The sequence below is a fragment of the Hyla sarda genome, chromosome 4 (genome assembly GCF_029499605.1).
Source record: "Hyla sarda isolate aHylSar1 chromosome 4, aHylSar1.hap1, whole genome shotgun sequence".
Lineage (NCBI taxonomy): Eukaryota > Metazoa > Chordata > Amphibia > Anura > Hylidae > Hyla > Hyla sarda.
This window is the reverse complement of record NC_079192.1, coordinates 131,619,011-131,642,520: the sequence shown is the minus strand read 5'-3', so window position 1 is coordinate 131,642,520 and position 23,510 is coordinate 131,619,011. Positions and strand designations below refer to the sequence as shown.

At 42.0% G+C, this 23,510-nt stretch overlaps 1 protein-coding gene across 1 annotated transcript in view; it reads left to right on the top strand.

The window, feature by feature from the left end:
* Positions 1-8,635: 8,635 nt before the first annotated feature.
* ADAMTSL3 (ADAMTS like 3) overlaps positions 8,636-23,510 on the top strand; it is a 516,054-nt gene continuing 501,179 nt past the window's right edge. The window contains exon 1 of the mRNA XM_056572133.1: positions 8,636-8,694. The gene's annotated coding sequence lies outside the window, so the exon portion shown is untranslated. The remainder of the gene's footprint in view (positions 8,695-23,510) is intronic.

Genomic DNA, 23,510 nt, shown 5'->3' with positions numbered 1-23,510 from the left:
AATGTCATTTTGGATGGCCTTCTCAAAGATATAATATACAATAATTTTTATCTCATGACAGCTGTAAAAACATTAAATGGACACTGTCATGTTAAAAAACGTTTGATATGTTGTAGAGACGTTGTAGATAAGTTTTGATCGGTCAGGGTCTGAGTGTCCAAACCTGACTGATCTCTACGTAGTGTTGAGCGGCATAGGCCATATTCGAATTCGCGAATATTCGCAAATATATGGACGAATATTCGTGATATATTCACTAAATTCGTATATTCGTAATATTTGCGTTTTATTTTCGCATATGCGAAAAATTAGCATATGCAAAAATTAGCATATGCTAATTTTCGTATATGCGAAATTCGCACGCCAGTCTCACACAGCAGTCTTAGAGCCTTCTTTACACCACACAAGCTGGAAGCAGAGAGGGATGATCACTGTGATGTGTACTGTGAAAAAAAATAAATAAAAAGAATATTCGTAATTACGAATATATAGTGCTATATTCGCGAATAAAATTCGCATTGCGAATATTCGCGAGCAACACTAATCTCTAGTGGGGAGAAGAGTGCGCTTAGCAAGTTTTCTCCCAGCTTTGTTCCACTTGACTGAGAAGAACTGACAATGTAAGTCTATGAAATTGTCTCAATCTCCGGCACAGAACATGGGAAGAGAAGTGATCAGTCAGGTTCTGCAGGTTCTAGCAATCGGTTAGGGCCAGAACACTCAGACCCCGACTAATCAGAACCTCTCTCTAGAAAATGTTTAAAATAAAAAAGGGACTTGTACACAATAAATAATTTTAAGTACTATCCTACTTAGAATTTTTTAATGCTGCAGCATAACTTCATCCACAATTAAAGTGCACCTGTCACATTATATCTACCTGTAAACCGGTAAACAGGAATTGCCTGCCCGCAGCGAACCTTTGTAGTTATCCTGCTCATGTTCTGTCAATGTGTATTACAGCGCTCACACGGTGAGTCACAGACGTTTAGAATTACTTGGAGATTCACAGAGCATGCACCATAATACACATCAATAATGCATGCATGGGATAGCTTTACAGGGCCGCCACAGGCTGGGCAAGCTCAGCATGTCAATCACCAGAAGAGAGGCATTGCGGCCCAGATTTTATAGAAATCATGGCTTATAAAATCATGGCTGAAGCTGAAGCACAGGCATGGACAATGTCCAGTAAGTGAGGATGAGCTAGCACTCCTCCAGTAAGTGTGGATGAGCTAGCACTCCTCTGTGCTCTCTTCTGTCTGATAGAACTCCTCTGTGCTCTCTCCTGTCTGATAGGACTCCTCTGTGCTCTCTCCTGTCTGATAGGACTCCTTTGTGCTCTCTCCTGTCTGATAGGACTCCTCTGTGCTCTCTCCTGTCTGATAGTACTCCTCTGTGCGTTCTCCTGTCTGATAGGACTCCTCTGTGCTCTCTCCAGTCTGATAGTACTCCTCTGTGCTCTCTTCTGTCTTATAGCACTCCTCTGTCCTCGCTCCTGTCTGATAGGACTCCTCTGTGCTCTCTCCTGTCTGATAGGACTCCTCTGTGCTCTCTCCTGTCTGATAGGACTCCTCTGTGCTCTCTCCTGTCTGATAGGACTCCTCTGTGCTCTCTCCTGTCCTATGAGACAGAGTAGTGCTAGCCCATCCTCACTTACTGGACTTTGTCAATGCCGTTGCTTCAGCTTGGACAAAGCCATCATTTTATAAGCCATGATTTCTATAAAAAGGAAATACAATTTTCTTATGAAGTATATTAAATTAGCATATAAAAAGTTTGTGTATCTGACAGTGCCCATTTAAACTTCACTGTATTTGCAGCTACCACTTCTGCATAAAGGCTATTTCATTCATCCACTACTCTCCCACTATATTTCTATGTTTAGACCCATTGGCAATTTCAAGTGCAGGTCTTGTTCTTTTTGTACATTTAACTCTGCTCTACATTTTATGGGGGACATTTGTCATGGTGTTTAGAGCCCTTTTTTTTTTTTTTTTTTTACTCCAGTGCGTTTTTTGCAGGCTTTTGTTGTGCCTTTTAATTTACATTCCTTTCCTTGGTGGCAGCATGTGTGTTTTAAGTCGGGTTTTTGCAGTGGTCAGGAATTTATGAAAATGTGACTTTTTAAAAAGGCGCAACATTTGGTGTTAACCCTTTAAAAAGGCGCTAATCACCTCCATAAAAAAAAGTGGCATAGAAAACCCACATTACAAAAATTTGTTGAAATTACTCATTAATGTAAGCAGACCACCTTGTTACTGAAATATAGATGAAAAGTTGCTGAGTTGCCCATAGCAACCAATCAGATTGCTTCTTTCTTTTTTGAAAAGGCCTCTGTAAAATGAAAGAAGCGATCTGATTGGTTGCATATTTCCTATAAAGAAAATATAACTAATTATGAAACATTTTTTAATGTGGTTAGGATGGACATGTTTAAAAGTCTGAATATTTGGTACAATTAAGTTTAACACACAAGGAATCACCTCTGAAAGAGATTCTGGTATCACTCATCTGTAAGGTGGGTAAATTCACACAAATTTTTTTAAATTGCACCAAATTTATAGCCCGACTTGCACCTTTTTGTAAATTTGGTGTATTGAGTTAAAAAGCCACCCATGAAAAAAAGGAGTAAAAAAACATACCATAGCCATTATTCATAAATACCCCCCATTATGCTGATACAGACACAAGGAAGAGCTATGCAGTGGGCACCTACACCATAGCCCTCATTTACTAAAAGTGGAGTGTTTATTGTGGAGTGTTTTCTATATCACTCAATTTTTTTTCCAGGCTTATTTACTAATCTGCCGCGCATGTCGGTTATTTTTGTGTTGCCCGTTTTTTTTGTGTCGCACTAGTCAATTGTGTCGCACAAACTCCAAACATGTAAAACAAACTTTTTTTTGGACCTTAAAGACCTTTTATAAATAAAAATGTATTTGTGTGAGTCAAAAGGTTTTGGACTAGTTTGTTTATAAACAGTTTCATGAATTAAAATTATTCAGGTGTTAAAATGAAAAAAAAAAAATTATTATTATTATCACCAAAACATTAAATACTTTACTCATAAAAGTGCTTAACTGTACAAAATGTTTTCCGGTTATAAACCAAGTTACTTTCACACAAAACACAACGGCCCTGATTTATCAATCTGTCTGAGACAGAAACTGGAGTGATTTTCCCAAGCAACCAATCATGGCTCAGCTTTCATTTCATCAGAGCTCCTTAAGATATAAAACATGAACTGTGATTGGTTGTTTGGGAAAATCACTCCGGTTTCTGTCTCAGACAGATTGATAAATCAGGGCCAATGGCAAACAGTCCCTTGTTGGAAATCACTCCATTTCTAGAATTTCACTCGGCCTCTTGGCTGTCGTTTTTTCTCGAGTGATATTGCAAGTACTACGAGTATTTTTAGTTTTTTGTCAGTAAAATGCCCATTTTTGCATAAAACACGCCCATTTCAGAGTGAAAAAAAAAAACACTCCGAGTGTTTTCTAAAATGTCGGTTGTGCGACTAAAATTTGGTCGCATAATCAGTCGCACAGACATTGACATTGTGACAAAAATTTAGGCGCAATAACCGAGAAAAAGAGTCGGTTGGACTTTAGTAAACTTTATTTTATTTATTTAGCAGCAGCCTGAGCACATTTAGAAAAAAAATCTCCAAAATACACCTTTAATAAATAAAACATGTCCCGTGAAATAGTCCTCACATAGCGATGGAACCTTCAAAAGGTAGTAAAAAAAAAAAAAAGATAATACCATTACCAAAAGTTGTTGCAATGGGAAGGAAATAATAAACACTTTGAAGAGAATCTGTCAACTCTCCTGATCTGTCAGTTTTAGTAAATACTTACACTTTCCATGAAATCACACTAAACTATTTCCATTGAGAATTTTTCTCAGAACTTTTCTCTCAATTATTGTCTCCCCCCCCACCTTGTAGAATGTAATAAACCTACAAAAATATCTCAACCCCTATGTAAGAAAACACAAAATACCAATGTGTAGAACAATTTGAAATCTTTATTAGAAACCCCAAATCAATGACATAATAAGCCCTCCCCTAAAAAACATGTATACACATAGACATATTAAAAACAGCAGCAGTGGGGGAACACAGAGTCATAGATAAATAAATCATAATAGAAATAGAATATTCATATGTTGCATGCTAGGAATAAATTCATAGTTAGATAAAGCCCTTATATCATGGCCCAATACAAATCAAGTCTGATCATGCACCAAATGCAGCAAGAAATAAGGTGCAATAGTGCATATAGCAGCAAAAGAGAGTGTACTATAACTTGTATGTCACTAATTCTCAGCTACTTATATTGCACACTTGCCATTTAGAAGTACATACAGCGCATATCCAATATAGACCCAGTGGTACGTGGCTCCAACGGACTCCAGTGTTCCCCCACTTCACACTCTAACGCGTTTCGCCCCGCTTCGTCCGTAGAATGTCAGCCTCTGTCGTCTCTCCATATGCACTAGACTATCATTTATTAAGTTCATGTCTAATGCACTTGTTGTCTACATCTATGTCAGGCCATTTTAAAGCAGATATCAAGGAGTTTAAAAAAAATACCCTGAAAGCAGAACAAGGGATGGAATAAACAATTAACACTACTTAACTGTTAAATTCCGCACCACAACACTGCTTTTATCTTTGCTGCAGCGGTGAGTACACATCCTCGTGACCTATGCATCAGTGATTCTTGCAGCAGTCACATGGACATATGTGATGTTATTAATGCAGCAGAGAAAACAAACATCTACGGGGACCACCAGTGCATGGGTGCTAGAGCATTGGAAGATTTAACAAGTGAGTAATGGTTATCTTTTTATTTTATTCCATATCCTGCTGTGGGACTAATTTTGTAAACTCTCTGTTGCACAATAATTTTTTTTATGAAAAAGGTCCTCCAACTCATTGTGCATGCTTCTAAAGAGCTTTCACCCCCACTGTCTGGCTCTTAAATTCTAGTGACATGAAAGTGAAGACAGAGGAGACAGGGGAGCTTGGCGAGCCAGCACCCCCCCCCCCCATCTCCATTGCGCACAGCAGCACAATTAGAATGGATATATAAAGAACTCTGCAAGTACTACAGCGATTACAATAAGTGACCCCACTTTTTAGAGCTGTTCACCCGCGCTATAACCCGGTATATTGGGTTTAGTGCGGGTGAATAAGCGGTTAGTTTCTTTTTAAACTGATGCCTAAACATATGTACTTTTTTTTTTCTATAGAGGTTCTGTACTGATTCGAAACATATTACCTTCCTGTGCTCAAACTCCAGTGAAACCATTTTTTATCCCAAGATCCAATGCTCCTTTATTAAATACAGTAAAGAGATAAAAAGAAGAAAAACATAAACATTTCCCCTGCTCGTTTATCAAAGTAAATTAAAAAAAATGCCTACTCCCACTCCCATGTCCAATGCTACTAGAGCCACAGGACTCTTAAATGGCCACTTATTTACAACGTATCTTTCCACCAACCCCTCATTAGAAAACTCTTCTGTTACACATAGCAATATATGTCAGAGACCTTCCAGACATTTTTCTGAGAATTGTATTATTGTGCTACCAAGTCTTTCTTCAAATTCCTTAAATGACCCCCTGTTCTGCTTGGTTTCCTTGGACAAATCTGGAAAATGTGCAATTTTGGAAAAATAAGAAAAATAAGAATGATTTAAATCATTGCTAATTTATTGCAAATAAAAAAAAAATTAAAATTGCATGGACATAAGTATTCAGACCCTTTACTCAGTACTTAGCTGAAGCCCCTTTTGTGAGACCCAGCTGCATAAAAACACCCCAACAGCATGATGAGGGCACCACCATGTTTCACTGTATGGTTGGACAAAGTGCACAGGGCATCAAAGCAAGTCAGACAGGCCAGACGAGCAACACACTGGCAAAAGGTACCAAAACGGCAAACAAGGGTTTTACAAAAAGTCAAAACAAGAGGCAGTGCAGTACATAACAGAATTAGAACCATAGTCAGAGCAAGCAAGGGGAATTAGAACCAGAGTCAGAGCAAGCAAGGGTCAAACCAGAAAGGCAGTGAAGTACAAAATCTGAAGGCAATAGAATAATCAGAGAACAGGCAAAAGGTGAGGTCAAAGCATTGTGGCAGATAATGAATGTGAGTGATGAGAGATATCCACAATCACGGGCACCTCAGCCAATGAGCTGGCCATTTAAATCTCCATTTAAGCAGATTTGCCTGGCACTCCCACCAACTGACAGTGAGAAACACTGCAATATGCAGGGCCATTATCAAAATGACTAGATGACTCCACCAGTGAAGTGAGGACGGGAGATGGCGCTGGAACCTGGCCAGGTACGTATGCTAAAATTACAGCTTATTTGAGACTATGCCTAATTTTCTTATTCTTCTTTACATTTCTTGTATATTGAAAACATTTTTTTTACATGATGGGAGGCATAGATGTGGTGTGCATGGGGCCTAACAAAAAATTACCTCTTTCATGACATTCTGTACTTGGTGACTTACCTCTATCTGACTAGACTTCTTACACAAGCATCTTGATCTTAACTTTAGATTTACTTGCCAGTGGTAATTTTGCTTTGTTCTCTTATGGTATATTTTATTTATTAAAATTGCATTGGAAATCAGTGCTTAGTTTTTTGTGGCCCACTGATGGCAATGAAAAAACAAGCTCCAAAGTAAGTGCAGTGAATGTTGTAGTCTCGTGCTGTACATATAGATTTCAAATGACAATACCAAATGGTTTCCATGGCCCATTATACCTCAGTCTTAATATAGAGGGAATTTGGAAAAGGGAGAAGGGGGGTGGGGGGCAAAGGGATTTGGATCTATGAGAGGGACTGTCCCTACAAAGAAAGTTAAAGCTAATATTAGCCACCTGAATAATGTGCACCCTGAATAATGCAGCTAATTGATACTCAAGACCCTAAGACTTAGCCTTAAAATAAATATTGGCAAGGCTGAGCTAACAACTGCATGGCTATATCCAAGCTGCACTAAAGGCTGTGACTAATGTGCAGAGCTTGGTCGTCTCTGGTTAAAGGAAGACATGTCAACCATGAAGGTGTTTCCCCTGGCTCAGGTACAAATCTCACATTTAATACTATATTATTATGCAGAAAAGAATGGAACAACTAAGTGAAAAGTCATTTATCAAAGTTACATTTCAGGCTTCAGCCAATAAAAAGAAATGTCTTGTCTTCCCATGAACATCTATGGAAAATGTTACAATTTTCCAATTGCATTAATCAGATTTCTTTTGCCACTGTATGAATTTTATATGTTCCTATATTTGTCTTTAGTATGAAAACTTGAAAAAACTCCACCTAGGAAGGTGACATTTCTCATTTTACTTCTTTTATCCACCCACTTTTTTTCTTCTTCTAAAAACCTCATTCGTATAAATATATTGAATGGAGAAACATTGGTGGAGTAACATCAGTATGCCCTAGCAACGTTTCTCCAGACCAGCACAGTCACCTAAGACTTTAGGTCCTATTCCTAGATTCCGAGATGGATTGCCCACATGGAGGAGGGGCACGTGTTACGCCGAGCGCTCCGAGTCCCTGCTCCTCCCCGGAGCGCTCGCGGCGTTCCTCTCTCTGCAGCGCCCCGGTCAGACCCGCTGACCGGGAGCGCTGCACTGACATTGCCGGCGGGGATGCGATTCGCATAGTGGGACGCGCCCGCTCGCGAATCGCATCCCAAGTCCCTCACCTGTCCCGATCCCCGGCTGTCACCTCCTGGCGCGCAGCTCCGCTCCTTAGGGAGCTCTCTAAGATTTAAAGGGCCAGTGCACCAGTGATTGGTGCCTGGCCCAATCAGCCTAATTAGCTTCCACCTGCTCCCTGTCCATATTACCTCACTTCCCCTGCACTTCCTTGCCGGATCTTGTTGCCTTGTGCCAGTGAAAGCGTTTAGTGTTGTCCAAAGCCTGTGTTCCAGATCTTCTGCTATCCACATTGACTACGAACCTTGCTGCCTGCCCCGACCTTCTGCTACGTCTGACCTTGCCTCTGTCTAGTCCTTCTGTCCCACGCCTTCTCAGCAGTCAGCGAGGTTGAGCCGTTGCCGGTGGATACGACCTGGTTGCTACCGCCGCAGCAAGACCATCCGCTTTGCAGCGGGCTCTGGTGAAAACCAGTAGCAACTTAGAACCAGTCCACCGACACGGTCCACGCTAATCCCTCGCTGACACAGAGGATCCACATCCAGCTAGCCGAATCCTAACAGTACGGCTCAGAATGTAGAGGTGTGCGGTTTGCTGGTCTGGAAAGAGTTAACACAGGCAGAATAGGCAGAATCTCTTACTTCAAAGGGAGGCCCGCTGGATGCTCCAGCTGGGCGCTCTCGGTCCTATGGGTCTAAATGACCATTACGATTTAAGTCCGTTCCTGTAAACCAATGCGTTTTATGTGCTATCGTTTTTAATGTTTAAACTTTTTGTATTGGTTTTATCATAGTTGTTGATATGTTGCTATGACAACTTGCCTACGAGTGTATAAGAGCACTGGCGGGTGAGCGGATCTCAGCGTTGGCTGAGGGAAACTGCACAAAACTGCACGAAACGTTCCAGACACGCCCCCTGCCCACCGCCAATCCCCTGACCTGCCCTGGCCTGCCGGTGACTCCATGATGAAGTAAATAAAGCGTCCAGATTCCTGGTGAGTGCAGTCTACGTTTCCTTTCTACATTTGGTTAGGTCCTATTCCTAGACAATAGCCCTAACATATTAAGAAAGTGCCTAGGAGATAGCACTTGAGGAACAGGATTGTTTCACATGGGCATTTAGACTTTATATTAAAGGAGTACTATGGTGTTTTTTTTTATTATCCCCTTTGCCTGGGCTGCAAAACTATACAAAACAAACTTTAACTCACCTGCCTACGTTCCCCTATTGCTCCGACATCAGTGTCCCGTTCTCCGGACCCTATCTTCTTCCGCTTCCTGCTGGTCGCTGAATCACGCTGCGCTGAGTGTATCACGGACAGCAGCGGGACATTGCTGCGGCTGGTAATATGCTGAGAGCAGCGTGACTCACCGACCTGCAGGAAGTGGAAGAAGATAGGGTCCGGAGAACGGGACACTGATGTCGGAGCAATAGGGGAACGTAGGCAGGTGAGTTAAAGTTTGTTTTGTATAGTTTTGCAGCCCGGGCTCAGGGGATAATAAAAAAACAAAAACACCATACTCCTTTAAGCAGATTTAATTAGAAGTGATCATGGTAACAGAGGACTTCACATTAGAGAACTAACTAAACTACACAGGACAGGTCCCACTCAGAACACACCTCGCCATAGTCAACCAAAAAAGCTTAGTGCACATATTGAATGTCATTTACAGATGTTCTCTAAAGGAAATAGACATATGAGTGCTGCCAGAATTGTGGCAGAGGTTGGAGGGGTGGGGGGGGGGGGGGGGGGGGGTCAGTCTGTCAGTGCTCAGACCATACACTGCATCAAATTGGTCTGCATGACATCCCAGAAAAAAAGCCTCTTTTAACGATGATTTACAAGAAAGTCTACAAACAGTCTGCTGAAGACAAGCGGTCTAAAGACATAGATTACTGGAACCATGTCCTGTGGTCCGATGAGACCAAGATAAACTTAATTGGGTTAGATGGTGTCAAGCGTGTGTGGCAGCAACCAGGTGAGGAGTACAAAGACAAGTGTGTCCTGCCTACAGTCAAACATGGTGGTGGGAGTGTCATGGTCTGGGCCTGCATGAATGCTACTGGTACTGGAGAGCTACAGTTCATTGAGGGAACTCAAGATCTCTAACATCCACCAGCTCAGTGATGTCGTCATAGAGAAGTGGAAGAAGACTCCAGTAGCAACCTATTAGTTTTGTTATACACTCACTACTTTTAGTTTAAAAGCTCTCAGGGCTATAGCCCTGAGAGCTTTTAAACTAAAAGTAGTGTGCAGATCAAAACTAATAAAGCTTATGGGAAGGTTTTAAAATAGGATATATGGGAAGAATGGGTATTTTTAGATTACCCTAAGGGGGAATTTATAGGATTTAATTTGAATTTAACCCTCCATATACTGGTCTTAAATCATTGTGGGAAATAATGGTGGCCGTACAAAATATTGACACTTTGGGCCCAGTTTGGACATTTCCACTGTACTCACAGTGTACTTACTTTTGTTGCCAAGGTTTAGACATTAATGGTTGTGTATTGAGTTATTAAACACTGTTATACAGGCTGGGCACTCACTATTTTACATTTTTTCAGTGTTGTCACATGAAAAGATGTAATAAAATATTTACAAAAATGAGATGAGTGGACTTGCTTATGTGAGATACTGTATGTCATAAATACTAATGATGAGAATCCCTTTTAATAAATATTTGCAAATGCTATGGATATCTTTGAAATTGATGATTTACATTATGTTAAAGATTACCTTGAGTTAAAAAACCTTGAACTAATTGTAACGCCGAGCGCTCCGGGTCCCGTATCCATCCCGGAGCGCTCGCGGCGTCTGGTCTCCTGCAGCGCCCGGTCTCTCACTCTGACCGGGAGCGCTGCTACAGTGCTGCAGACGGGGATGAGATCCGCATGGCGGCACTAGTCCGCTTGCGGATCACATCCCGTTCTGATTACCTGCCCCGTCCTCTGTCTCAGCCCCGGCGCGCGCGGTCCCGCTCTCTAGGGTGCGCACGCGCCGGGTCTCTCAGCTTTAAAGGGCCAGTGCACCATTAATTGGTGTCTGGCCCAATCTGTTCCTAATCAGTCCTAATTACTGTGAATACTATTTAAACTCACTTCCCCTTCCTGTCCCTGCTGGATCTTGTTGCCTAGTGCCTTGTGAAAGCGTTTAGTGTGTGCCATAACCTGTGTATCCAGACCTACTGCTGTTGCCCCTGACTACGTACCATTGCCGACTGTCCTGACCTTCTGCTACGTCTGACCTCGCCTCTGTCTAGTCCTTCTGTACAACGCCTATCTCAGCTTTCAGTGAGGTTGAGTCGCTATCGGGGGATACGACCTGGGAGTTACCGCCGCAGCAAGCCCATCCCGCCTTGAGGCGGGCTCTGGTGAAAACCAGTAACTCCTTAGAACCGGTCCCCCTGTATGGCCCGCGTCTTCGCCTCACTGACCAGAGGATCCACTACCTGCATACCAGTCCGGATCGTGACACTAATTTTGAGTCAACAATCTTAATTTATTCATTAGTTTTGAGCCTCCAGAATTCACGCCTTTTCAGATACCTACTGAATGAGAGAGCTCTGTGTTCAGAAGTCTATAGTTTGCTGTGGGTGCTCCTGCTTTCTCTGGACAGTTGTACATAGTTTTTGTGTTTCTCCCTCAGCAAACATCCTTTGTTAGCTTTCCTCCATGTATTCTCTCCTCTCTGTTCACACTTAAAGCTGCTGTATATACCTCTCTCCCTGCTTCTATCTCTAAGTGTATGTTCAGACATCAGAAATTTGGCGGAAAGATGTGAATTCCGGCCAAATTAATGCAGCTGCGGAATTCTGCATCTATGTGGAATTTCCATATGAATTCCACATGAATACTCAGAGCACGGAAAAAAAGAGCTTTTAATTCATTTCCTAAACGAGATCTCGGGACCCGGCGCTCAGTGAGGAGCGCGTGCTGCAGCCGAAACACGCTCCATTCATATCTATGGGAGTGCCGAAAAGACCCAAGTACAGCTCTAGGGCATAATCGGTGCTCCCATGGAAATGAATGAAGCATGTACCTTCTACAGGTAGACGACACTTGCTCCTCACTGAGAACACGGGGGTCCCATTCTGGAGATTGCGGGAGTCCCAGTGGTCAGACCCGCTGGGGAGACCCACAATCTAGCATGCAGCACCCACCTGTGAGCACTGAAGGAAGCGCTGGAGGATCCAAGTCTTATACCTCCTGACCTCCAGCGCTTCCTGCAGTGCTTACAGGTGGGTGCTGCATGCTAGATTGTGGGGGTCCCCAGCAGCGGGACCCCCGCAATCAGACATCTTATCCCCTATCCTTTGGATAGGGGATAAGTAGTCTTAGGGTACCCCTTTAAACAACACAATGTAACTCCAAGTCAATCACACTTCTGTGAAATCACACTGTCCACTCAGGAAACAACACTGATTGACAATCAATTTCACATGCTGTTGTGCAAATGGAACAGACAACAGGTGTAAATTATAGGCAATTAGGAAGACACCCCCAATAAAGGAGTGGTTCTGCAGGTGGTGACCACAGACCACTTCTCAGTTTCTATGCTTCCTGGCTGATGTTTTGGTCACTTTTGAATGCTGGCGGTGCTTTCACTCTAGAGACGGAGTCTACAACCCACACAAGGGGCACAGGTAGTGCAGCTCATCCAGGATGGCACATCAATGCGAGCTGTGGCAAGAAGGTTTGCTGTGTCGGTCAGCGTAGTCTCCAGAGCATGGAGGCGCTACCAGGAGACAGGCCAGTACATCAGGAGACGTGGAGGAGGTCGTAGGAGGGCAACAACCCAGCACCAGGACCGTTACCTCCACCTTTGTGCAAGGAGGTGCAGGAGGAGCACTGCCAGAGCCCTGCAAAATGACCTCCAGCAGGCCACAAATGTGCATTGTATAAAACATTGTTGCAAGCTATGAAGATGCGCAAATGGAACAATGGGGACAGTTGGATGTCATGTGACATAACTGCTCTTTACACATGTATTCCGCATGATAAAGCAATAATAGCTATTTCATACCATCTTAAGAAATACAGCACATACAGCATAGTGTTGCAGCAATATATATTAGATGTCCTAAATTTTTTATTACATCATAATTTTTTCTGCTTTGATTCCATATATTATCTACAAGTAACTGGTTGCCCTATGGGCTCGAAATTCTCCCCCTCCTTAGCCAATCTGTATATGGCATATTGGGAGGAGGTCGTCCTGCTCTCCCCTGCCAACCCATTCTTCCATCTTGTGGGTTGGTATGGGAGATACATTGACGACCTCCTCCTGATTTGGAGAGGTACTCAGTCACAAGGAGTTGACTTTTCTAATTTTCTCAATGACAACGATTTATCCCTCACCTTTACTTGTAATATTTCATCTGACCAGATTGATTTTTTGGATATTACTCTAACAGGAGATCATGATTCTCAGAGTATACACACTAAGATGTTCCGTAAATCATGTGCTGGTAATAGTCTCCTCCATTCATCTAGTTGCCACCCAGAGCATGTTACTCGTAATCTGCCCATAGGAGAATTCGTTAGGGCTAGACGCGCCTCATCGGATCACCTTACTTACACTAACACCTGTTTTGACATTAAAAAACGTCTTCGAGTCAGAGGTTATAAACCGCAAATTATTAATAGGGCCAAAAATATAGTCAATTCTAAACCTGCTGACCATTATTTACAGGATAAACAGAATGTCACATCCAATACACAGGTTCTACCAACATTTACCACATCATTTTCTGAACAATTTCACCAGATTAAGCAAATAATTTATAAGCATTTACCAGTTCTTCACTATGACAAAATTATGTCTAACATTATTCAAGATGGCATCCGAGTAATACCCCGCAGGGCACGATCTCTTTATAATATCTTGTCCCCTAGTGAATTTAGCTCCTCACCTAAACAGGACACTTGGCTGACTTGTAAAGGAAGCTATAAATGCAGCCATTCTAGGTGTTCCATATGTCAGTATATGACTAACCAAACCACATTTCATTCATGCACTACTGGGCAGACACATAATATAAAAAGCTTTATTAACTGTCAAACGCATCATGTAGTTTATAGTATTACCTGTATACCATGCAATCTACAATACGTGGGTTGCACGAGCAGAAAACTCAAGGTTAGAATTCAAGAACATCTTCATATACCAGACAGTAACAAGATCACAAACAGATCCATGTCAGGTTTCACTAAACACATCATTGATAAACATGCAGGTACTATTCCACAAATCACTGTGACAGGCTTAGAGAGGGTACGCCCACCATCACGGGGGGGTGACTGGAGTAGGGCTGTGTTCAGACGGGAAGCGTATTGGATTTTAGTTTTGGATACTCGCTTCCCACATGGACTCAATTTCAGACATGACCTGAGTTACATATATTAGAGGTCACTAAGTATACATACGTTTTCTATGTACCATGTTTCTCTAGTTCATATTATCTGTGCAGCCATATCCATGTCTTGTTTTCCCTCTTGCCGGGTGCTCACCTGATTTTAGAGGGTGACGTCACCTTTGAATAGTATATAAGGTATATCTGCTGTCTGTAGCATTGACCATGATTAAGACTTGTTAACAAGTCGAAACGCGTTGGTGCGTTTCGTTTGTGCTTTTACTTCATTCCCCTTTTCTATTTTTGGATTTTAATATGATTCATTAAAGCCTATTTTTTACCCAGTCCTGGGAGCCGGATTTTCCTCATTTTCTGCTTCACAAATGTGCATGTGTCCACTCAAATGGTCAGAAATAGACTCCATGAGGGTGGAATGAGGGCCCGATGTCCACAGATGGGGGTTGTGCTTACAGCCCAACACCATACAGGACGTTGGGCGTTTGCCAGAGAACACCAAGATTGTCAAATTTGCCACTGGCGCCTTGTGCTTTTCACAAATGAAAGCAGGTTCACATTCAGCAGATGTGACAGAGTTAGGAGACGCCATGGAGAACGTTCTGCTGCCTGCAACATCCTCCAGCATGACTGGTTTTGCGGTGGGTCAGTAATAGTGTGAGGTGGCATTTCTTTGGGGGCCTGCACAGCCCTCCATGTGCTTGCCTGAGGTAGTCTGACTGCCATTAGGTACAGAGATGAGATCCTCAGACCCCTTGTGAGACCAAATGCTGGTGCGGTTGGCCCTGGATTCCTCCTAATGGAAGACAATGCTAGACCTCATGTGGCTGGAGTGTATCAGCAGTTCCTGCAAGAGGAAGGCATTGATGCTATGGACTGGCCCACCCGTTCTCCAGACTTGAATCCGATTGATCACATCTGGGACATCATGTCTCGCTCCATCCACCAATGCCACGTTGCACCACAGACTGTCCAGGAGTTCATCAGGAGCATGTCCAGGCATTGTAAGGAGGTCATACGGGCACGTGGAGGCCACAAACACTACTGAGCCTCATTATGACTTGTTTTAAGGACATTACATCAAAGTTGGATCAGCCTGTAGTGTGGTTTTTTACTTAGATTTTGAGTGTAACTCCATATCCAGACCTCCATGGGTTGATAATTTGATTTCCATTGATCATTTTTGTGTGATTTTGTTGTCAGCACATTCAACTATGTAAAGACGAAAGTATTTCATACGATTAGTTGATTTATTCAGATCTACGATGTGTTATCTTTGTGATCCCTTTATTTTTTTGAGCAGTGTACATTTTAAGAATTCAATAGTTATAATTCATCTTTTTTTTTTTTTAAACCTCTGTGGTATTTTATAAACTGAATGATGATGATTATACAGATGCATGAATGAAAATAGCCAATGTTGGATAACAAGGTAACATGGATATGCATAAACATTTATTTGTAATAATAAAGGGTTTTCTTTCACCCTCACAATGATTCATAGTGAAGTACAGCTTTGTTTTTTATTATAATAAATGTACTTTTTACAAATACAAAAAAGGAATGCAGAAGGGAGGTGTTTTGGATATGGAATTGCACGACCCAATCTATCAGTGCAGAGCCAATCCACATTTGAGTTCCGCAGCTCGGTTTTGAGAGCAGAGAGTGGAGTTGCTCAGCAGTATTCCAACCACACTACTCCACCCGAGGCTTTGACCTTTCTGGGAGAAAATTTCTTCTTGTACAATGTCTGTAGCAGCTCATTCTTGCTTCCATATTCTCCTTTTCCTGGATCTATCCCTATTGACTTCATTCCTAATTATTGAAAATCACAAGCGATCCCGTCAGAATTTGTGGACCGCTTGAACTGTAGTATGTATGTGAAGGTAGTGACTGAAGCAGGATTGTCTGTATTTTTTACATAAATCGTCACATTCTCCACCTCCATCAATCATGTGTGTATAGGTTAAAGTTATGTACTAATTGGGGACTTTTTTCTTTTTCTATCCCGTTTTCTTCCATCCTACCCTGCTCCAGAATGAACCAAGGCCATAATAATTGATTCTACTGTGTATACAATGTGTTCAATGTAAATAGGGGATGTGTGGCCGACAATAATGTAAGTGAAAGCTGCCCAAACTATACAGCACTTTTTGTGTGGCCCTGCACTGACAATGATTGAGCCAGTTCAAGCACTATCTTTTAACTCTGTTAAGTAAAGAAACTGTTACTGATCTCAACCTTGGCGCCTTCTGAATATAATCCATCAAGACATTCTTCTATATACCCCCTGTAGGCAGTGTTCCTTGCTTGTTCTCTCTCTGGCGAATGGCTCCTGCCGCAGACTTCTCTTCATAGGTGTGTGCATACGGTTTCTGTCATTTAAAGGTACAGTGCATGCACCCAAAACCTCTTCGCCTCTGCACTGCCTATTTATTGTGGTTTCTGGTGTCCATAGCGAAGGCATGTATTTCTGGTCCTGATACTGATGTATGATCTGTGCCTGCTTTTCCTAACCCTGCTTCTGCCTATCCCCTGTGTACCTTATTGTCTCTCCTGTTCCTATGCCGCTTGTCATGACTCTTCTGTCTGTCTTGCCACCTTTCCAAGACATATGCCTTGATCCTGACATTCCTTAAACTTATGTCTTCTGGTCTTCTGAGACAACCTCTATTCACACTAAAACCACACTTAAAGGAGTTCTCTGCTGCTCATTTTGTTCCAAACGCATAGAGCCAATGCCGGGGGCTTGTGACGTCACATTCCTCCCCCTTGTGATGTCACGCCCCGCCCCCTAAATGCAAGTCTATGGGAGGGGGCGTGGTGACCAGTGACGTCATGAGCCCCCAGCGCCAGCTCTATGCGTTTGGAAAATTTTGCTCCGAATGCTGAGCAATGGAGTACCCCTTTAAGAAGCGAACTAGAACCCTCTAGCTGCCATGTCCAGCTTCCACATCCTGGAGCGGGCAAATGGGTAAAAAGGCTCCAGTCCTGAAGGTGGCCCAAAGCTAAATCGGTTGTTAAACGCTCATCTGTGCATTGATTGTAATGAAATCTCTGCACTTGTATTGACCATCTACATGCTTTTCCACTTGTTCCTTACAATCTTATAAGTTCTGTCACTTATATTCTTTTTTTTTTTTTTTTGGCTAAAACCCAAATGTTTCTGTTTTGGAATCTTTTCCTTTTTATAAACATGAATAATAAAACATAACATGATTCCTTATGCTTTGTGTATCACTGGTTTGGAGATATCTGCTGTAGTTATTAAATAGGAACCTAAAATGGGGTTTTCCAGGCATGGTACATTGATGGTAAATTCTCAGGATCAGCCGTTCACTGTGTAGTGGTGGTTTATTTGGAGGAACATACTAATTTCTTGATGCTAATTTAATTTTGTCTACTATTTCCATCTGGATTGTGATTAGTTAGTACCAAATTAGTGAATTTTAACTGCTTTCAAACTACAGGGCTATTTAATGACATTGGAGTCAGTGTAATTTGTAATTTGATGCCTTTTGGAGATTTTTCTATCTTTCCTTGGCTTTTTTATGCACATTAATAATTTTTTTTTACCTGGGGTGCCCAAACTTTTGATCCCCACTGTAGGTGGCACATGTTTTTTTTGCACACCTTTCCGTTTGTTAAATAAAAAAAAATTGAGGGTACATATATTTTATCCTAAGAATATTATTAAAAGTTAAGTTTTGCATAATGAATATCCTCAATACTTACTTGTGCACACTAACACTTTTACAAAAGGGACCATTTTCTTCTGCCTACCTGCCTCAGTTACTATTCTGACCCTGCCACCCGCCTGATGCCACACATCTGATGCCAAGTTCTCCTTTTTTCACCCACCTTTGTCACTGGGTACTGGTATTGCCACCCACCGCCCCACTCTATCACCGGGTCACTTTCAGGACTCCGGATGCTTCTGATGCCACTTCCAGGCTGTCTCATTCTGCCACCACATGTTATCCTCATGCTGATGCCAGCTCCAGGCTGTCTCATACTGCCACCATATGCTCTCCTCATGCTGATGCCAGCTCCAGGCTGTCTCATTCTGCCACCATGTGTTCTCCTCATGCTGATGCCACCTCCAGTCTGTCTCATTCTGCCACCATGTGTTCTCCTCATGCTGATGCCACTTTCAGGCTGTCTCATACTGCCACCATATGTTCTCCTCATGCTAATGCCACCTCCAAGCTGTGTCATTCAGCCACTATATGGTCTCCTCTTCCTGCCACCAACACCAGGCTGTCATTTAGCCACTACATGGTCTTCTCATGCTTCTGCCACTTCAAGGCTGTGTCATTCAGCCACTATATGGTCTCCTCTTGCTGCCGCCAACTCCAGGCTGTGACATTCAGCCCCTATATGGTCTCCTCTTGCTTCCGCCACCTCCAGGCTGTGTCATTCAGCCACTCTATGGTCTCCTCATGCTGCCGCCACCTCCAGGCTGTGTCATTCAGCCACTATATGGTCTACTCATGCCTCCGCCACCTCCTGGTTGTGTCATTCAGCCACTATATGGTCTCCTCTTGGACTGAACCAAATTCGTTTGCAAAATTCACTCATCTACAATGTCCATGATGTTACGTGTATCTTACCAAATTGTCGCTACCAGCAACTACTGCTGCTATTAAAGTGGCAGAGCCGGCTGGCTGGGCACATGATTGTGCTTGAGGGAAAACTGGCCCGGACAGAGCACATACTGCATCCCCTCGAACTAACAAAAGACAGATGTTTTTAGAAAAAATATAATAAAAAAAACAACATAAATCGGTCCAGCATCAGATTATTGGCCCCAGGAAAGAAAGGATAGCTAAAAAAGAAGGCTTCAAAAGGGCAGGGGCTCAAGCCCACTTTATAGACAATTTTTCCCATCTAAATCTGTCGCACAGAAAGTCACAGTCTAAATATGTGCAACTTTTTTGCGACTTTTGCGTTAGAGGATTTTTAGAACATGATGCATTCTAGTCTATTTTAGATGGAAAAATGCATTGGTGCTGAATTTATCAAAAGCAACAAGTCGCATTGGCTGAAATGTCAGACCAACAAGTCGCAAGTACTCTGAAATGTCAGACCATGCTGGAACATGTTTAAATACAGTCTAAAGCATAGATCTCGAAGTCTGTGCACAAAATTTATTAAGAGCAGTGTGACTTTTGATAAATTAGGCGCACAATAGACCAGCCTAACCCTCTGTAGTTTGATCTATATTGATACGGGACATAGACAGCTTTGATAAATATCCCCCAATGTGTGCACATTCCTGCTGAGCTGTAGCATACCTGAATTGTAGGTGGTTTATTCTATGCTAAAAATAAATGGCACAATGGCAGAGATTTTTCAAAGCTGTCTTTGTCCCGCATCAATATATCCCAAACTACAAAGGGTTAGGCCGGTCTATTGTGCGCCTAATTTATCAAAAGTCGCATGGCTCTTGATAAATTCTGCTCGAGGACTTCGTGATCTAGGCTTTAGACTGTATTTAAACCTGCTCCAGTATGGTCTGACATTTCGCCGTACCTTCAGCCGATGCAACTTGTCGCTGAATAGTCGCTTTTGATAAATTCAGCACCAATGCATTTTTCCGTCCAAAATAGACTAGAATGCATCATGTTCTAAAAATCCTCTAAAGCAAAAGTCGCAAAAAAGTCGCACATATATAGACTGCGACTTTCTGTGCCACAAATTTAAGTTGGAAAAACCAGTCTAAATCCTTTGATAAATCTCCCCCAATATGTCTCTGCTATGTGAAACATATGTATGTGTTTATATAAGCATTTGAAAAAATGTTTTTTTGTACTTTTAAGTTTAGAAACACTGAAAGCATCCTACAACCAACTTGTTCCATGTAGTAGGACTCTGTCCTGGGATGCTGTGATTTAATACTATTGACATGATGGGGTATTTTAAATTGAATCCATATTCTGGATCCATATTATGGGCATATTTCCATATTTTAGTATGAAAAAGGCCTGCGTTACTGTCCATACTGTGTAGTACACACTCCAAATTGGTGACACAAATCTGTCAAGAAAATATGCCACATAATTGTTATTTTAATTATAATATTTTCTTTTTTAAACAGACATGTTATTAACCACTTTTCAGCATCTGACATACATGTAACAATAAATGTTAAGTCAAGGAGTATAGAGGGGGCTTTGTCTTCCAATAAGACTGATTAACCCCTTAAGGACTGAGGAATTTTCGGTTTTTGCACTTTCGTTTTTTCCTCCTCACCTTTTAAAAATCATAACCCTTTCAATTTTGCACCTAAAAATCCATATGATGGCTTATTTTTTGCACCACCAATTCTACTTTGCAGTGACATCAGTCATTTTACCCAAAAATCTACAGCAAAATGAGAAAAAAATCATTGTGCAACGAAATTGAAGAAAAAACAATTTTGTAAATTTTGGGGGCTTCCGTTTCTATGCAGTACATTTTTCAGTAAAAATGACACCTGGTCTTTATTCTGCAGGTCCATACGATTAAAATGATACCCTACTTATATAGGTTTGATTTTGTCGTACTTCTGGAAAAAATCATAACTACATGCACGGAAATGTATACGTTTAAAATTGTCATATTCTGACCCCTATAACTTTTATCGCGATGTCCCGATCAGCTCGACTGAGCTGCTGGGAAGCTTTTACTTTCGTTTTCAGACGCGGCGGTCAACTTTGATCGCCGCATCTGAAGGGTTAACAGCGCGCGGCACAACGATCGGTGCCGCACGCTGTTAGCCTAGGCTATGATGAGCAGCTGGGACCGACCCGGTGTGATGCGGGGTCACGGCGTGACCCTGTTTTTAACACCGGGAGCGGGCTTGGGACGTACAGGTATGTCCTAAGTCCTTAAGGGGTTAAAGGGGTATTCCAGGAAAAAAAAAATTTTTTTATATATCAACTGGCTCTAGAAAGTTAAACAGATTTGTAAATGACTTCTATTAAAAAATCTTAATCCTTCCAAAAATTATCAGCTGCAGAAGTTGACTTGTTCTTTTCTGTCTGGCCATAGTGCTCTCTGTTGACATCTCTGCTTGTCTCAGGAACTGAACAGAGCAGAATAGGTTTGGTATGGGGATTTGCTTCTACTTTGGACAGTTCCCGAGACACGTGTCAAAAGAGAGCACTTAGACACAAAAGAACAACTCAACTTCAGCAGCTAAAAAGTACTGAAAGGATTAAGATTTTTAATAGAAGTAATTTACAAATCTGTTTAACTTTCTGGAGCCAGTTGATATATTAAAAAAAAGTTTTTTTCTGGATAACCCCTTTAAGGGCACTCTTACAGACAGCAAGACTGTCCTCATCTGCAGTGTTTGTCCCTTAATTGCAGTCAGCATCTAAGCTTGCTGCTTTAGGGCAGGGTCACATATTGCATTTAAGCAGCATATTTCACGCTGTGCAAAATCCGCTGTGCAGCAGGAAATACTCTACGTATTCTCCTATGAGCAGACACACAGAGCTACCCCCGGGAGCAGCCCTGTGTGTGCAGTGAGGTTTGGAGGTGGGACCAGCGCACGAACCTGTATGTGATGCTCAGGCCTGTCTCCAAGCGGCCCGGTAGCCCTGTGTGCCTGCTCATAGGACAATACGCAGAATACACGGTGGATTTTGCACAGCGTATAGTTACATATGGTTTGTAAGGTTGAAGAAAGACAAGTCCATTGAGTCCAGCCTAGAACTCAAGTCCAGTCTAGAAGACACAAATCTCCATGAGGCTGATGCCAATTACCCCAAGAGAGAAGGATATATTTAGCCTCTTAAGGAGGCAGGGCGTACCTGTACACCCTGAGCCTGGTCCCGATATAAAATGCGGGGACACGCCATGACCCCGCATCATACCGGTTTGGTCCCAACGGCTAATGACAGCTGGGACCCTGGACAAATAGCGTGCGGCACCAATCATTGTGCCGCTTCCTATTAACCTTTCAGACACGGCATTCAAAGTTGATCGCGGCATCTAAAAGGAAAGTAAAAGCTTCCCGGAAGCTCAGTCGGGTTGATCGGGACCTTCGTGGTGAAATCACGATGTCCCGATCAGCTAGAACGCGAGCGGAGGTCCCCTCACCATTCTCCGTCGCGTCCGATTGGCGATTGATTGCTCCAAGCCTGAAATCCAGGCTTTAGCAATCGATGCACAACGCATGGCAATGTTCTGTGTATGAAATCAGTATGTGCAGTGAAATCAGCTAGAACGCGAGCAGAGGTCCCCTCACCTGTCTCCGTCGCGTCCGATCGGCGATTGATTTCTCCAAGCCTGAAATCCAGGCTTTAGCAATCAACGCACGGCGCGCAACGCACGGCAATGATTTGTGTATGAAATCAGTGTGTGCAGTGTTATAGGTCCCTATGGGAGCTATAACACTGCAAAAAAAAGTGTAAAAAAAAAGTTTTATAAAGATCATTTAACACCTTCCCTAATAAAAGTAAGAATCACCCCCCTTTTCCCATAAAAAAAAAAAAAAGTGTAAATAAAAATAAACATATGTGGTATCATATGTATATAAAAATATATTGGTAATTAAAATTCCAAAGTCCAAAATGACGTGTTTTTGGTCACCTTTTATATAATGAAAAAAATGAATAAAAAGCGATCAAAAAGTCCTATTAATATAAAAATGGTAAATCAATAAAAACGTAAGATTACAGCGCAAAAAATGAGCCCCCATACTGGCCCGTACGCAGAAAAATGAAAAAGTTTTAGGGGTCAGAAGATGACAATTTTGAACGTATACATTTTCCTGCTTGTAGTTATGATTTTTTACGACAAAACCAAACCTATATAAGTAGGGTATCATTTTAATCGTATGGACCTACAGAATAATGATAAGGTGTCATTTTAACAGAAAACTGCACTGTGTAGAAACTGAAGCCCCCAAAATTTACAAAATGTCGTTTTTTCTTCAATATGAATTTTTTTTCCGCTTCGCCGTGGATATCTTGGTAAAATGACTAATGTAATTGCAAAGTAGAATTGGTGGTGTAAAAATTAAGCCAAAATATGGAATTTTATGTGCAAAATTGAAAGCGTTATAATTTTTAGAAGGTGATGAGGAAAAAATGAAAAAGGCAAAAACAGAAAAACCCTACGTCCTTAAGTGGTTAAAGTGTACCTGTCATATCCCACAAAAAAATATAAAGTTATATGTTACTCAGTACCTAATCCTGATCATGTACATATTTTTCTTCATCTAACTTCTATGTTTTTCTCACAAATACCTTCTTTTTAGTGCTCACTTGGTTTTTCATCCTGTGCTCTGGAGAGGGCCAAGTTATTACTCTGCCTCCCTGTGTCTGCTGTGCTGTGCTGGGTCTCTTCATCCAATCACTGTAGGCTGCTCTGTAACCCCCTCCTCTCTCTTTTCATGCTGCAGTCTGATAGGACAGGAGTGAGCACAGAGGAGTGCCAGTCCAGC